The sequence below is a fragment of the Stigmatopora nigra genome, chromosome 14 (genome assembly GCF_051989575.1).
Source record: "Stigmatopora nigra isolate UIUO_SnigA chromosome 14, RoL_Snig_1.1, whole genome shotgun sequence".
Classification (NCBI taxonomy): domain Eukaryota; kingdom Metazoa; phylum Chordata; class Actinopteri; order Syngnathiformes; family Syngnathidae; genus Stigmatopora; species Stigmatopora nigra.
This window is the reverse complement of record NC_135521.1, coordinates 3,045,369-3,060,820: the sequence shown is the minus strand read 5'-3', so window position 1 is coordinate 3,060,820 and position 15,452 is coordinate 3,045,369.

The window sequence follows — 15,452 nt, the reverse complement described above, 5'->3', positions numbered from 1 at the left end:
TCCAAAACCAAAATACTTATGATTAATTCCTTCATTTTCTGTACTGCTTATCCTCACAAGGACCTTGTGTGGTTGCTATTCCAGCCAACTATGGACACCAGGTAAGAAACCCCCTGAATTGTTGGCCAGACGATCACAGGGTACAAAGAGCACAACCATTCATGCTCACACTTATACCTAGGGCCTTGTATTCGGTTCAGAAAATGAATGAATGAATGCATATGGTAATCCGAAAAACTACATTGCAATAAAGTGTGAGTAAAATAATGAAAAGGTAATGTTATCAATAATGGTTCCAGTTTTTGTCCAACTTTACAACGTCTTTTTGAGTCCGATTCAGTTACCCCAACCAAAATGGCGCTGTTTAAGCGGCAGCCGGCGGCCACGATAGCTTTGTCCACTCTTGTTCGTTTTGTGTTTTGCGGCTTTTATGTTTTAATGATTTGATGATTCCATTTACTTTGATTTGCTTTGTACTTTGTGCTTTTGCTTTGCTGTTTATTCTGTCTAATCACCCTCTTGCTACTGCCACAATGTAATTTCCCGAATACGGGATGAATAAAGTTATCCAATCCAATCCAAAAATGTATGCATCCAAAAATATAACACCATTTGGAAAATTATTTCATTAAAAAAGCCGCTATGTGTTTCTCCGACTTGTAGTCAGGCCAAGTACAAAGTGTTAGCTAAACTCTAAAGGAGAAGAGAAGGAGGGGAGAACCACGAAACACATCAGAGCAGAGGAGGAGCTCAGAGAAAAAAGGCAGAATTAGCTATCACCGAGCCAGTCCTGCAGCAAGAGATATTCCAAGAGTTCCCAAATGTAGGTGAATGGTTCCAAATAATAATCCCTGTGTTTTTACCCGGTCTGATAATAAAGAATGATTAAAAATGTATAATTAGCAGGTCCTCCTCCCATATTAGAAGAGAGTTAAAGTCAAAGGAATCGGACAAAACGAGACAGCTGCTTGCTCTCATGCAAGAATTCTATTTTGCGCTTCCACCAAAGGCAACACTTGATGGCACTGCTTGTGTGTTTCTTCTGCCTGCTGTTGAGCGCATGTGTTTGTAGCCGCGGGAGTCAGTCAAGCCTCAGCTCCTCCTCCTCATCCTCCTCCTCATCCCCAAGGAGGAAGGAGGCATTATCACGCGTGTTTAGTGTTCTTACTCACGAGGGAAGAAGTGTTTCATTCCATCGTTTCTTCCTCCTCTTCATCTACTTCCTCTCCTCCACTTAAGTGCACCTGCCGCCATCGTTTTGTCTCGCCGCCTCCGAAGATGGTGTTTTTTTTGTTTTTTTTTGTTTAGGTGGAGCGGGGTTTAGATGTTCGCCTCCGTGCGTTGCCAGGCTTTAGCTCCCAATTCTTCCCGATGCATGTTTTGTCTTGTAAAAAGAAGTGTTATGTTGTTACGCCCCTTCTGAGGTGCACAGATGGAGAAGGGCCGAATCGTCACGGCAACCATAATGTAAACTTTGAAATGAAAACAATGCAAGATTAAAGAGGAGGCAGTGCGGAGAGAACCACAAGAAAAGCAACCCAAAGGGGATTGCAATGTGGATAAAAAGTAACTGGAGCTGCACTTAAACTACTCAATTTAGAGTGGATATATAAGATAAGACCCAGTTTTGCTCTCTTATGAGTCACTTCCGGTAGCTGTTAAAACATTTCCTGATAGTTTTCCATCACATGGTACACAGAGAGGAACTTTGATACCAAATGAGGATTTCTGGAGTACCTGATATAATGTCAGAGTAGTTCAGAACATGTGTTAATAGTCAAGTGTACCAAAGAGATCCCGGAAATCAAATAATAATTATTCTTTTAGTGCTATACTATACTACTTTAACAAAATAGAAATATAGAACAAATAAAGAGGAAAAAACCTTCATTCATTTTTAATACCGCTACTCCTTGTCAGGGTGTTGGAGCCTACTTCGATTGACTTCAAGCCAGAGGCAGACTACACCCACGAAACAAAAGACAACCATTCACATTCACACCATCAACGAGTGGGAACCAATCCTATGCTGCCTACACGAGGGCAGGCGAGTAAACCACTGCACCATCTGGAGGCCAAATAAAGGGAATTATTCTTCCATAATTATTATTTTGGTTAAAAAAAACAAAAATCAAAGAAAAAGAAAAGATCGGCCCGGAGTGGTTAGCCCGTTGGCCTCACAGTTCTGACATCGAGTGTTGATTCCAGGTACGGATCTCCCTGTATGGAGTTTGCATGTTGTCCCGGGCTTGTGTGGGTTTTTTCTGAGCGCTTTAGTTTCCTCCCACAACCTAAAAACATCCGCCTGGTCCTCAAAAGTCACCTGGGAATGGCTCCAGTACCCCCCATATGCAAACTCCACACAGGTGGACCAACATGGATTCCAACCAAGGACCCAAGAACTGTGAGACCGATATGGTAACCACTCAGATGCCAGGCATAGTACATAGTAAATTGATACAGAAAAAAAAAGTGATATGTACATCGAATTCCAATTTGGTAGTAAGGATAAACAGTACAGAAAATAACTGAATAAATTATGAATATTACATTTTTAGTGACCCTCCCTTTTACTTCACAATTCATTCCTTCATTTTCCGTAACGCCTATCCTCACAAGGGTCGCGTGGGTTCTGCAACCATTTCATGGTGTCAGCCACCTGGTGTCCATAGTTAGCCGCGATGCACTCCCCTGCGACTCTTGTGAGGATAAGCGGTGCAGATAATGAATTAATTTATATGTCCTATATATGGGTAGACCGGCGGATGAGTGGTTAACACATTGGTGACACAGTTCATGATTTTGAGTTCTATTCTAGGTCGGTCCTCCTGTGTGGAGTTTGCATGTTTTCCCAGGCTTGCGTGGGTCTTCTATGCGTACTCTGTTTTCCGCCCACATACAAAAAAATATTCTTGGGAGGGTATGTGAACAGTCTCAGTTGGCTCCAAGTTATTTGTATGACTCTGAATGGCTGTCCGTCTCCTTGTTCTCTGCAATTGGCTGGCCACATATTTGTGGTGTCCCCTGCCTGTTGCCTTTGGTTGGCTGGGATTGGCTCCTTGTGAGGATAAGCAGTACGGATGATGATCATTCATTCTTGGGTTTTTCGTTCTTTGTAACTTGTCATTGTGATTGTCCATTGTTTTCACCAGTTGTCGCATTCCCCATGTGCCTCATTCTATCCACTCCCTCATGTGTCATTCTCATGTGTTCCCCATGTCTCATTAACCCATGTCGGTATATTTCAGCTCTCTTTGTTTGTTCATTTAGTGTGGCGTCCTCGTCAGTATTATCTGTGCGTCCAGGCCCTGGTTTACCTTTGTACTTTTGGAACCCCTGCCTTTTGTTTGCACTTAGTTTTCTGATGTCTTTAATTAAACTTTTTGAGTACCCACCACCTCTTCTTCCCTCCATGTTTTCCAGCAATCCCCATTTTCACAACTGCCCACCCGTCGATAATATGAAAAATTCCATGACCCAAATAGCTGAATAAAAAAAAAAAATACAAATAGGCCCAAACAAACCTCAAACAACTGAACTTCCATGCTTGTCAATTAAGTAAACATATTTTTCACTGCCATTGTGAGGCTTAGACATCCATTTCTTTTTTACTCGAATAGGCAAATTATTTATTTTAACATTATTTTCATAGAAAATCAGATAGTTAATCTCTAATACTACTTTCACGGGCAAAACAAAATAATGCAAAGGGCCAGATGAGGCTCACAAGCCTCGAGTTTGATAGCACTTACCTAATCTTTCTTTTTCAGGAAACTATTTTGAACTGTGCATTCACCTGTGTGTTCCCCACATCAGAGCAACATTTCCATTAATTTTGAATTATGCGTTGCTTTTGAAAAGCCTCTCTCGGTTGACGTGTTTGTTCATCCTAGGGGGGACCGTTTATTTCCATGACAGTCGTGCTCGCTTAGGAAGACAAAAGCGATGCACCAGGAGAATGACATCAGTAATAAAATCATCATAATTGGAATCACAACAAGTTGTCACCTTTGCTCTTTGATTATTCTCTTTGTGTCGGCGATGCCGGCACCGTTCCGTCTTTCTGTGTTTTATGTACGCTAGTCTGCGCTCGGCTGATAAGCGCCACCGATCTGAAAAAAAATAAAAAAACAGAGCGACAGGAGGCCGGCGCCAGGAGCGTGACATCCAGTCAGGCTATTATTGTGAAAAACCTGGACTGACCGATCCTCTTACACGTCGTTGCGCCTGCCGTGAAATGATGCAATGATAGGGTGTGCGACGGCTGACTCTGGATGTGCCTCGGGGAATTGACATCATCACATACAGAATGACGGTATATGCCGCTGTAATCGTCATGGATAGTTATTAGCTTTGCTTTTGGGAATTTGACTGGACTTGAGGATTAGCAAAAGAAATGAAGGATCGAAAGAGATGTTTCGGAATCAAAAATTCTCCATAAAATACCACAAATATGTGGGATAAATTTAATGGAGATGAAAAAAACACAAAGTGATGTACGGTGAGAACTGGTGAGAGCTGGTGAGTGGTTAGTGCGATGGCTTCATGGTTTCTCGGGTACTGAGTTCAAATCCAGGTCGGTTTGCATGTTCTCTTTAGGCCTGCCTAGGTTTCATCCCATATTCCAAAAACATGCATGGTAGGGCAGTTGGACACTCTAAATTGCCCATAGGTAAGAGTATGAGGAGAATGGCTGTCTGTCTCCTCATGCCCTGCAATTGGCTGGCCACCATTTCAGGGTGTCCCCGCCTCATGCCCGAAAACAGCGAGGATAGGCTCCATCAGCACCCACAACCCTAGGGAGCATAAATCGGTTCAGAAAAGGAATGAATGAATTAAATTTTCGAACACAAACAATAACATTTTTAGCAAGCACAATTAACCCTTTAGGATCAAACAAGAAACATTTTTACTCCAAAATGAACTACTGTTGACAACATTATAACCATTCATTCATTTTCTATGCGACTCTTCCTCGAAAGGGTTGCAGAGGTTGCTGGTGCCTAACTCAGCTGTTGTCGTCGGGCCAAAGGCTGATTCGACTGGTCACTAGTTAGTCGTAGGGCACACAGAGAGACCAACGACCATTCGCACTCCCAATCATACTGCCACCAGCGGTAATCCAGTCTGCGCTTGCCCGCACAGGAGTGAGGCGAATGAACCTCTACACCGGTGGTCTCAAACTGGTCCTCAATGGGCGCAGTGGGTGCAGGTTTTCATTCCAACTCAACAAGGACACCTTTTGCAAGTGCAATCAGTTAGAGTCAGGTGCTACTCATTTTAAAGACACCTGATTGGTTACAATGTCGGCACTGGATCGGTTGGAACAAAAACCAGAACCCACTGCGGCCCTATGTGGAACTGGTTTGAGACCACTGCTCTACACCATGAGGTAGCTTTCTTTTCTGATCCGCATTATCCTCACAAGGGTTGTGGAGGCCTATTATTTAATTTTTATAAACATTAACCAGAGGCCTCTGGGGTACTGGGTTCATACAGTTGTGGTCAAAAGTTTACATACATTTGTGAAGAACATAATGTCAGGGCTCTCTTGAGTGTCCGTTTTTTTCTACAACTCTGATTTTGCTATGACAGAGTGAATGGAACAGATACTTATTTGTCACAAAAAAACTTTCATGAAGTTTGTTTCTTTTATGACTTTATTACGGGTTTAAAGAAAAAGTGATCTTCTGGGTCAAATATATACATACGGCAACACAAATTAGCAATTTTGGTGACTTAGAAAGTTGTGTCAGTGAAATGAGCTTCATAGCATTTTCTTCTGCACTTACTTTTGTCAGGGTCACAGGGTGTGGGGTTCTATCCTAGCTGACTTCGTGCTTTCAGTGGGCCTACAATATTGGAGAGAAATTCTTACGCATATGGTAAAAATATGGCATCTCCCACCCACTACTGACCACACAAGTACCAAATTGCGGACACGTGAGCGCCCATCCGTCACCTCTCCCAGCATTAATGTTTGATCCGAGCTTTGAAAGGCAAGCTTAAAAGTAGGATTTGCTTGGTTGACGGCTCCGGTGAAGCGCTGTCTTCTTCACGTCCACCACATCAGCACTTTAACAAGTCCGGTTCCACGCTGCCGATCTCATCGTCCATGCTTCTAAACCCTCTGATGAGACTTTTATTTTTCTACCTTAGCCCCAGGAGCCATTTTTACCTTTTCGGCATGACGAGCTACGAGGGGTTAATTGTAGCACTGATCAATAGTTGGGCTCGTGTTGTGCGCTTCCCGTGGCCTAAAGGTCTCTCACAAAGCACACTCACACAGTCAATAAATCATTCAATTTGACTTTTCCAGATGCTTCCAATGTATTGTGTTGTTGCTGCAAAGCAAATTGGGAAGGCTATGCTAGACTATACTTGCCCAACACCACCATTTAACAGCGGCTGAGACAAGACCCAGACTTTTGATAGTACACAGACAGACCCAAACAATCCGGCAATTCTGATTTTATTATTGTTATTTTCTATTGATGGTAATTTATGTCCAATCTGGTTTGACTAGGTGGAATAAAACATCGTTCAATGACAGCAATCTCAACCTTTTCTAACCCAACGGTTACCACATCCAGCTCTTGAATGCCGCCCTAGTGGCTCCCTGGAGCTTTTTGAAAAAATGTTCTAAATGGGGGACAAAAATATACTATTTGTTTTTATATTGTTTCCATAGGAGCACAAACCTGACACAAACATTCTTAACATTTTACAGACAAGCTCCATTGCCCATGAATGTAGAACTAAAGTTTAGACATTCAAAATGTGAAACCATATTTATTTAAACATTGTGCCGAGTTGGCATTGAGGTTAATGCCGAAAGACAATGTTTAGTTGTAATTGCTGCTTTAGCTTGCTATCAACCAATAGATTATTCTCCAAAACACAAATTTAGGGGGTTAAAAGCCTTTATCCGTGAAATTTCAGTTGTTTACAGTGTTTGCAAATGATTTCAAAATTGGGAAAACATACAGGTAATACCACGTGTGAGGAAAATACAAAAGGTGTCCATTTTTTTACAAAGTTTAATATTTACAGTTAACAGTTTAGCATGCACAATTTCGCCTAACATCACAAAATAACAGCATTTCCCGTTCAAAATAAAAATGCAGATGTCTGCAGTTACTACTACATATTTCAGATAACTTTCAAATGACAACCATTGTGAAAATTCTAGTTGGCAAAACTGATATAATTTTCTTTAAAATGAGCTAACACGTGCACTTTGGATTAAATCAGTGCTACTCAATTATTCTCTGTTGCACCCTATCCCAGGTAGAATTAAATATTTCTCTCCCTAACTCAAAAATAGTATATTTTTCTATAGAATTCTAAGTATAACACTGCATAATTCCCTAAGCGAACTCTGATAGTGAGCGCACCTCTGCTATCTACTGAGTGTGTGAGTCGTTTACACACTTCTCTTGGGGTCATGGTACAGTTAAAAAAAAACCGACAATTCAATTTTAGACACAATGGTTGTTTCTGTGATTATCTTCTGTTTACCCTCTTGAATAATTAACATACCCCGTGTACATGCGCATCTGTGAAGGCATGTTGAATTTCAGATAGAGAAGTCTGCTTATGAATATGTGGAAAGTGTACTACGTATCTGTAATCTTTGTCAACATTTCACATTTAAATGAAGTTGAGGAACAAGTTTTAGGGAGTACAAGGAACAATATATTTAATAATAATACGATTTAAAGCTTTCATCATGTAGTGTACAAATAACAACAACAAACAGACACATAAGGAATCATTGCTGAGTTCATGGATGCAAAAACAAACCAACAAACACAGATAATCACAAACAAAATTGCGCTCACAACGCTGTCTAAAACTGCTATTTGTGTATGTTTGTGTGTGTGCATCATCGTTTACCATCAACTTGCACAATTTATTATATATACTTACATATACCTGCTTATTAATATGAATAGAAATATGTTCATTTCTATGTGCGGTCCCTTATCAAATCAGTCAATCAATCAATCAATTAATCAAACGAGGGATGAATGATCGAAATTAGCCCTCATCTACAATCTTACGTTTTCTTACATGTGTTCATTAACACAAATTTAATTATTAATATGTGCTTTCCCCTTTTCCCTAAATAAATTAAACTCAATGTTGTTCAACAAGCAGCCAGGCTTTAAGATGATTGGTAAAGAGGGTCTGAGACAGGCGTTCACGTATAGTATTTGTTATTGAATTCCAGGTATGTGAAGCAAGTGATTTGGGTGAATGCACTTTTTCTAAAGGGAACTACACAGTCACCTCTAGAACCAACTATTGTTGACCTGTTGGGAATTTTTTTCATCAATTCTTGCAGTGGAGAAGCTTTGTGAAGGACGATTGTGTAAACCAAGTTGGCATCAGCATATTTAACAGTGTTGTCCCAGTTTTTCTCCATATCTGGACGACAATGGGTGTCTTCAGTTCATCGAGTCATTATGAAGTTATGTGTTGATTTCATTCACATTTTAATATATTTTACTAAAGATGGGACTTCACAGGATAACCCATGGAGGGTAGTTAGCACATCAGCCTTATTTATGAGGTCGATGGTTGAATCTCCAGGTGGGTCCCTGCATTGAGTTGCATCTTCTGCTCAAGGATACTTGGATTGACTCCAGGTACTCAGGTTTCCTCCCACAAAATCATGCATTATAGGCTGGTTGAACCGGTGTTAGGGTTAGTTGCCCCTAGTTATGAGTGCGTGAGCGTGATTGGTTGTCTGTTTCCTCATGCCCAGCAATTGTCTGCCAAAAAGCTATTCATTTTAACTTGATTTTACAGGAGCCTTTACATCTACAGCAAGTTAACCACTAAGATTTTTTTTTTCGATCAAATTGCCACAATCCGGGTTGTTTTATTCAACGCGTTCCTTCAAAATTCCCGATTTTTCTGCCCACATTCTCGAGTACAACTTGTACATCTGGAGTAGAGCAAAGACAAACACCCAGGGAGGAGGACAAAGTGTATTTCCTTCCCAGATGTCTTTGTTTTTGCCACTTTCGTAAAGCGTCTTCGGCGAGACGATGAAGGCGCAGATGCTAGCGCGTACACCTCGGTGGTACATCGGAGGTGGAATGTGGAATGCACCCCAATTGAAACAGATGCCGGTAAACAAAGTGGCCATAAGTAAGCAAGGACTCAAGGATTCCGCCAGCTGAGGGAAGAATCTCAGAGGAGAGATGGAGGATGCTTTCCTGTAGTGCACTGCACCGGCTCTGGGAAGAGAGAAATAAATAAAGGCGCTTCATTGATCCCACGCGACGTGCGGACTATCTTCCATCTGCTCGCCACTAATTAACAGACAGGAGGTTCCCCAAAGAGGCTCCCGCTCTTCATTCTTGGCCTCGTCTACCTAGCAAACCGATGTTCTGCATTCTCTTCCTACCCTTCAAAATACCCAGATGATGATTTTAACATCAGTTATAAGCCACCAGTTCTAACTATTTTTATTTTTATTGTGTTTTAGGCCAGCATTGGCAAAATCAGTTTGGTTCATGAGCCACATTAATGCTAACTATTAGATCTCATGTGGCAATTTGGTAATTTTCTGTTACTTCATTTTTTTACTTCCACTTTAGGGTACGTAAAGATCACTTCAGAAAAAATTTGATTCATTTGGTATTGATGTTGTGGGCATTTTAAGGTTCCTTCATTCAACATTTAAGTGACATTTTTTCCGGATTTCCAGAGTCTAGAAAGCGAAGTGGTCAGGAGTCCTGGAGTTTCCATTGGATTTCCAGGTGAATTCTGGAAATTCCAGAGTACTTGTAAAAATGGTCAGGCTGTTTTTCTGGTGTAGTTGAAGCTATGCACTCTTCCATCAACAGGAGCAATGGCTGATGCATATTATCTTCCACTCGAGCCAATATTGGGATGAATGAACCGAGAGCAAAACGAGTTGATTCAGTTTAGAGCAGGGGATGCTCATTACATACATGGCCTAGGTACTACTGGTGATCGCCTTAGAGCAGTGGTCTCAAACCGGTTCCACATAGGGCCGCAGTGGGTCCTGGTTTTTGTTCCAACCGATCCAGTGCCGACATTTTAACCAATCAGGTGTCTTTAAAACAAGTAGCACCTGACTCTAATTAACTGATTGCACTTGCAAAAGGTATCCTTGTTGAGTTGGAATGAAAACCTGCACCCACTGCGGCCCTTTGAGGACCGGTTTGAGACCACTGCCTTAGAGTAAGGTTTGATCCAGTCTGTTGGTTTCCTTCAAACCTAAACAATGTCTTGTTTATACAGCGACATTGCAATATGCTCACCACAATGCTCACACTTTGTATGAGCATGCATATTCGACTCAATTAACAATCATTAAGGTCTCATCAGGATCTAAGCGTGCTTTTGACATCCTCGGCTATTATTTATGGCCCGTCACAGCTGCTTTTTAAAGCTTCCCTTTTATGTTGATGTTCTTCATTTTAGTGGACTTTGTTGTTCATCACACGTCTGTGATGCCCTCCCAGCGACCTCTCTGCCGGAAAAACACCCCCACACTCAAGTAGATCTTGGAGCAAATAAATGTACGCACCTCTGGTTTAGAGTGTTCATCTGTCAAGTAAGTGTGGCGTCAAGGGTAGAACGTAAAAGGACCTAAATACAGGGAAACAATCAAGGACGTGGAAGTGGTGTGCTCTGACAAAAACTTTAATAACAGGTAGGATCTTCAGAAAATAACAAGAACTATTGGAATCAAATAACAAAACCAAACCTGATGGGGAAATGAGGAACATGACATAGCAACGTAGAAACAACACAGTGTAATGCAGACAATTCAACAAAGACTAACAAACACACGGGGTTTAAATAGACAGGGGTTGATTACAAAATACACATATCTGATCACACGAGGGAAGGGAAATCATGAGGGATACAATAGGAGAAACACGTACAATAATCGCAAAAAGACGAACACTCACATCCACTCTAAAAGCCCAACTACATATTACATCATCCAGCTTACCACGCATGTTTTTGGGATGTAGGAGGAAACCGGCAGAGCTGCTGAAGCAACAGAAAGTGACCTACAAACACCCTCAAATTATTAGGAATTGGAATTAATTAAATGATAACAAAAAGTCTACGATCATCCCTGCCTAGTGTCCGAACATAGCTGGGAAAGGCCCTTGTGAGTGAGTTTAAAGTGGTTCAGAAACTGAATGAATGAATAAAAAAATAAAGAAAAAACATCTTTACACAGCAGTATATAACAAGAGGAAAAATCTTGTCAAACTGAAACTTTATTTTGATTTATTCGCAATTGTTTAACAGCAACCCCAAAAATCTCACATAAGATTGTTGATGTCACTTCTTTTTCAGTGAGAGGAAGAACGCATGATCAAATCCAATGCTACCTTGTGTTTTTTTTCCTACCTTTTTTTTCCCCTAACCTTAAACTTAACCCTGTGACCAATGATAAGCGTCGGTGTGCCGCTTGACTTCAGTCGTGGGTGAAATTGCCATCTAAGGAAGTAAACAGTCTTTTATCTGGGACAAATGGTTTGCTCCGGCGGGTTGTTTCAGTTCAGTGCTCGCCATCGAGTCTCTGTTGTTTCCAAAGCTTCCGATTCTGCGACCTTTGCGGTCTTAGATCTGTCGCCCGGCTCAAAGAAAAGTGGGGTGAACCCCGACTGGTCCTCACCTTTCCGCTTTTTTTCTTCTCTGATATGAACAGCAGAAAAAAAAACATGGTTGTCACTATTAAAGCACTGTTTCCATAGTAGGCACGGCTAGAAAAATAGGCCTATGTCCTCATTTTATATATATATATATAAAAAAAATAATATATATATATATATATATATATATATATATATATATATATATATATATATATATATATATATATATATATATATATATATATATATATATATAGATATCTTATATATATATATATATATATATATATATATATATATATATATATATATATATATATATATATATATATATATATATATATATATATATATATATATATATATATATATATATATATATATATATATATATATATATATATATATATATATATATATATATATATATATATATATATATATATATATATATATATATATATATATATATATATATATATCCTAACATATTCCAAAAATATGCATGGTAGGCTAATTTGAAATTCTAAACTGCGATTGGTTTGCCACCAATGAAGAGTCCCCTGCCTCTGACTCAATAGCAGCTGGAATAAGCTTTAGCACCCCCTGCAACCCATGTGAGGATATGCGGTTCAGAAAAGGAATGAATGAAAAATGTTAATGAATAAATAGATAAAGAAGGGAATCTTTTTATATTAAGAAGATCCCAAATAACTGCATGCTGAGCTTTTTTTTTTCTTCTATTAGCTCAACGCCTCTGAATTATTTAAACTAGTCGTTAGTCCTCCTAGCAGCCCCAGGAGCCCTACAAAAAAAAAATCAGGCTGGCCCTTTCTGCTATTTTATTTGACGTTTGACATGCCTGTCGTGAATAGCTGGCGACAGAAAAGTCACAAGAGGACAGAGGAATTTTGCCATTTATCTTTAAAGTGGCCACTCTGTGGTCATTTTGACTCTGTCAAAAGAAAACCAGTTGAAAAAATGTTTTTCATGAACATGAATGGCCGCAAATAAGTCTTGAAAGATGGTAAAAATGAAGTTTTTTTCATTCAAAATTGCCTCTTTCGTCGAATTTTTATGGCTGTATATTGGCGTCCTTTCAAAATATCGTGCAAATGTATAAACTCTGGGCCACCCAATGGTGCAAGATGTTCTTCCGCCTGACTTTGGTACTGGCTGAGTGCGTTCGATTCCCACTCAGTGGCATGCCATTCTGTGAGTGAGTGGTTGTCTGTCTCTCTGTACCCAACGACTGACTGGCGACCGGTCTAGCGTGTACTCTGCCATTCGCCCAAAGATAGCTGGGTTAGGCTCCAGCAACCCCCTTAACCCCTTTCGTGGATGGGCGGTATGGAAGATGAATCAATGTATAAACTCTCCTAAAACCAAATATCAAACTCGTTGGTTCATCCATTCATGCGTTCTGTCATTCATTCATTCATTCTTACAAACAACCATGGGCAGCAGGTGGGAGAAACCTTGAATTGGCTGCTAGCCAATGGCAGGGGGACAAATCTCGAACTGTCATTTCCAAATGCAAAGCTAATTCAAGTTGGCAAGACAAAATCTTTAATCAATCATTATCAAAGCTGTCAATTTACTCGTCGATATATTATGTAAGCCTAGTGGACAGAAATACCGGATGAAACCGTAAGACAGAACGGTATTGCTAGCAAGGCTAGTAATAATCATTTTTCACTCCAAAAAATCTGATCCATTTCTTCACTGACCGGTCGCCATAGGGAGCAATGTGAAATATGGATGACTGTTTTCATATTCGTCTTCTTCTTTGGGGCCTCCAGGTCCAAGGGAATAAACTTTAATTATACATCGGGTATACGATTGAGTGATTGATTTGCGGGCGGAGAACGAGGGAGAGGCGGCGGTGGCAGGGGTTGTCCAAGTTGGGCGGCGGCCTTCATCACCCAAGAGGCCTTCGGCATTAAGGCAACTGTCAGGGACTTTGATTTGGAGAGGGAATTACAACACAAGAGTTTGGAGTACATGCACCGATCGTAAATACACAATCCACACCCGCACCGCGTGACCACTGTCCCCGCGGGCTGACATCGCAGACTGCACTGACACCCGCATGAATAATCTCCAAGTGGTGCTAGCTCGGTGGAGGCCGCGGGTGAAAGGCAAAGACAGGTAGAGAAAATCCCACACTTCCTAAACACAGCACACGCTCCAAGCGTCACCGATGAAAAAAAAATGATGGGAATTTTATGAAATGTGTATAAGGCCCTCCTAGTTAGTGAACTAACTTTCAGAAAAAGTTTTAATTATGAAATGGAACAGGTTCATTATTTTAGGGGTGAGGGAGATTAGAAAAAGAATGACTATTGTATCTAGAACTATTATAGCTCAAAAATGAAGAAAGGGAATACATGATTACAATAAGAAATACAAATTAAGAAAGAATTCTCTAAATTGCCTCTAAGTATGAGTGTAAGCGGGAATGGTTGTTTTCCTCCTTGGGCCCCGCGATTAGCTGGACACCAATTCAGTGTGTCCCCCGCCTCCGGCTCAAAGTCAGTTGAGCTCGGCTGGAGCTCCCCCGTGACCCTAGTGAGGATAAAGCGGTTCAGAAAGTGAGATGATAAAATGAGATGACATGAGACTGAATCAGAAGTGTCAGAAAATGTCTCATTTATCGTTTAATTGGTTGGGTTGGTGATGTTAATAGCCTGGTTTGATTATAGAATCTAGTGTCGTAAATGTAAGATACATCTCTGCTTGTTTACTTACTTGCAATGCAAATATTCAATTAACAAAAATCTTAATGGCAAACATTTTGTTCCAGGATACAAAAGATCTATTGACCACCAGAAGACCTGTCAAATCCATTAGATCCATTAGATTTGGCTGCCTATTTGACAGCCATAATGGCCAGCAACAAAAATGCATTTTACACCTGTGCCCAAACCTTAAAAAAACATGTCAAGTTAACTTCTTTGTTCTATCAGAATGATTATTAACATTGATGTCCAGCCAGCATTGTCTTCTTTCCCTTTCAGCTATTATGGACGACCCAAATAATCCCTTATAATAGTGTGCAAAAATATCTTATAGCAGAAACTACACAAAGCAAGACATTTTTAATCTTGCAATGACATGAAAACATCAAGAGCAGCCGAACGGTGTGGAAACGCTGCCGTCCCCTTAGGAAATGCTTTGTCCTCCACGTAATATATGTATACACAGTATGGGACGTGTATCTATATGTATCTATGTATGGAGGAGGTTATCACGTCTCCCAGTCCATCAAGTAGCGGAACAAGAGCGAGCAATTTGACGAAAGCGGCGGGGTCCACGTGTCCTTGAATAACAACTCCATCAATATTCAGTACTTCTATTACAGTGCAGTGCGGCGGCGGCCTGGGGGGGCAGAAAAAGCCGCTCAAACATCACGTTAAAGATAATTTCGCCAGGGACGTATAAACAAAAAAGAGCAAACCCGCGTTTGTTTTTCCATTTTCATCAAGGCCGATATGGATGGTGAGACGTGTGATGTTTGATTCATGAGAGTTGATGGTCAAAAGGCCAAGATGTTTGTTTATTCACCAATTCATGGTGCTGTAACTCTCACAACTGATAGTAGTAAAAATATAAAATAAATACATGAATCGACAAAAGCAACAACAAACTTGAAGATGCAACATCTGGAGAAATACATTTCTGTCACTATTAATTAAGGGTCACTTATTGAACATGTTTTATCATTTCATGTTTATTTATTTTTTATTTTTGAGTCGCTTCATGTTCATTGGACACTTCTTGCTGATT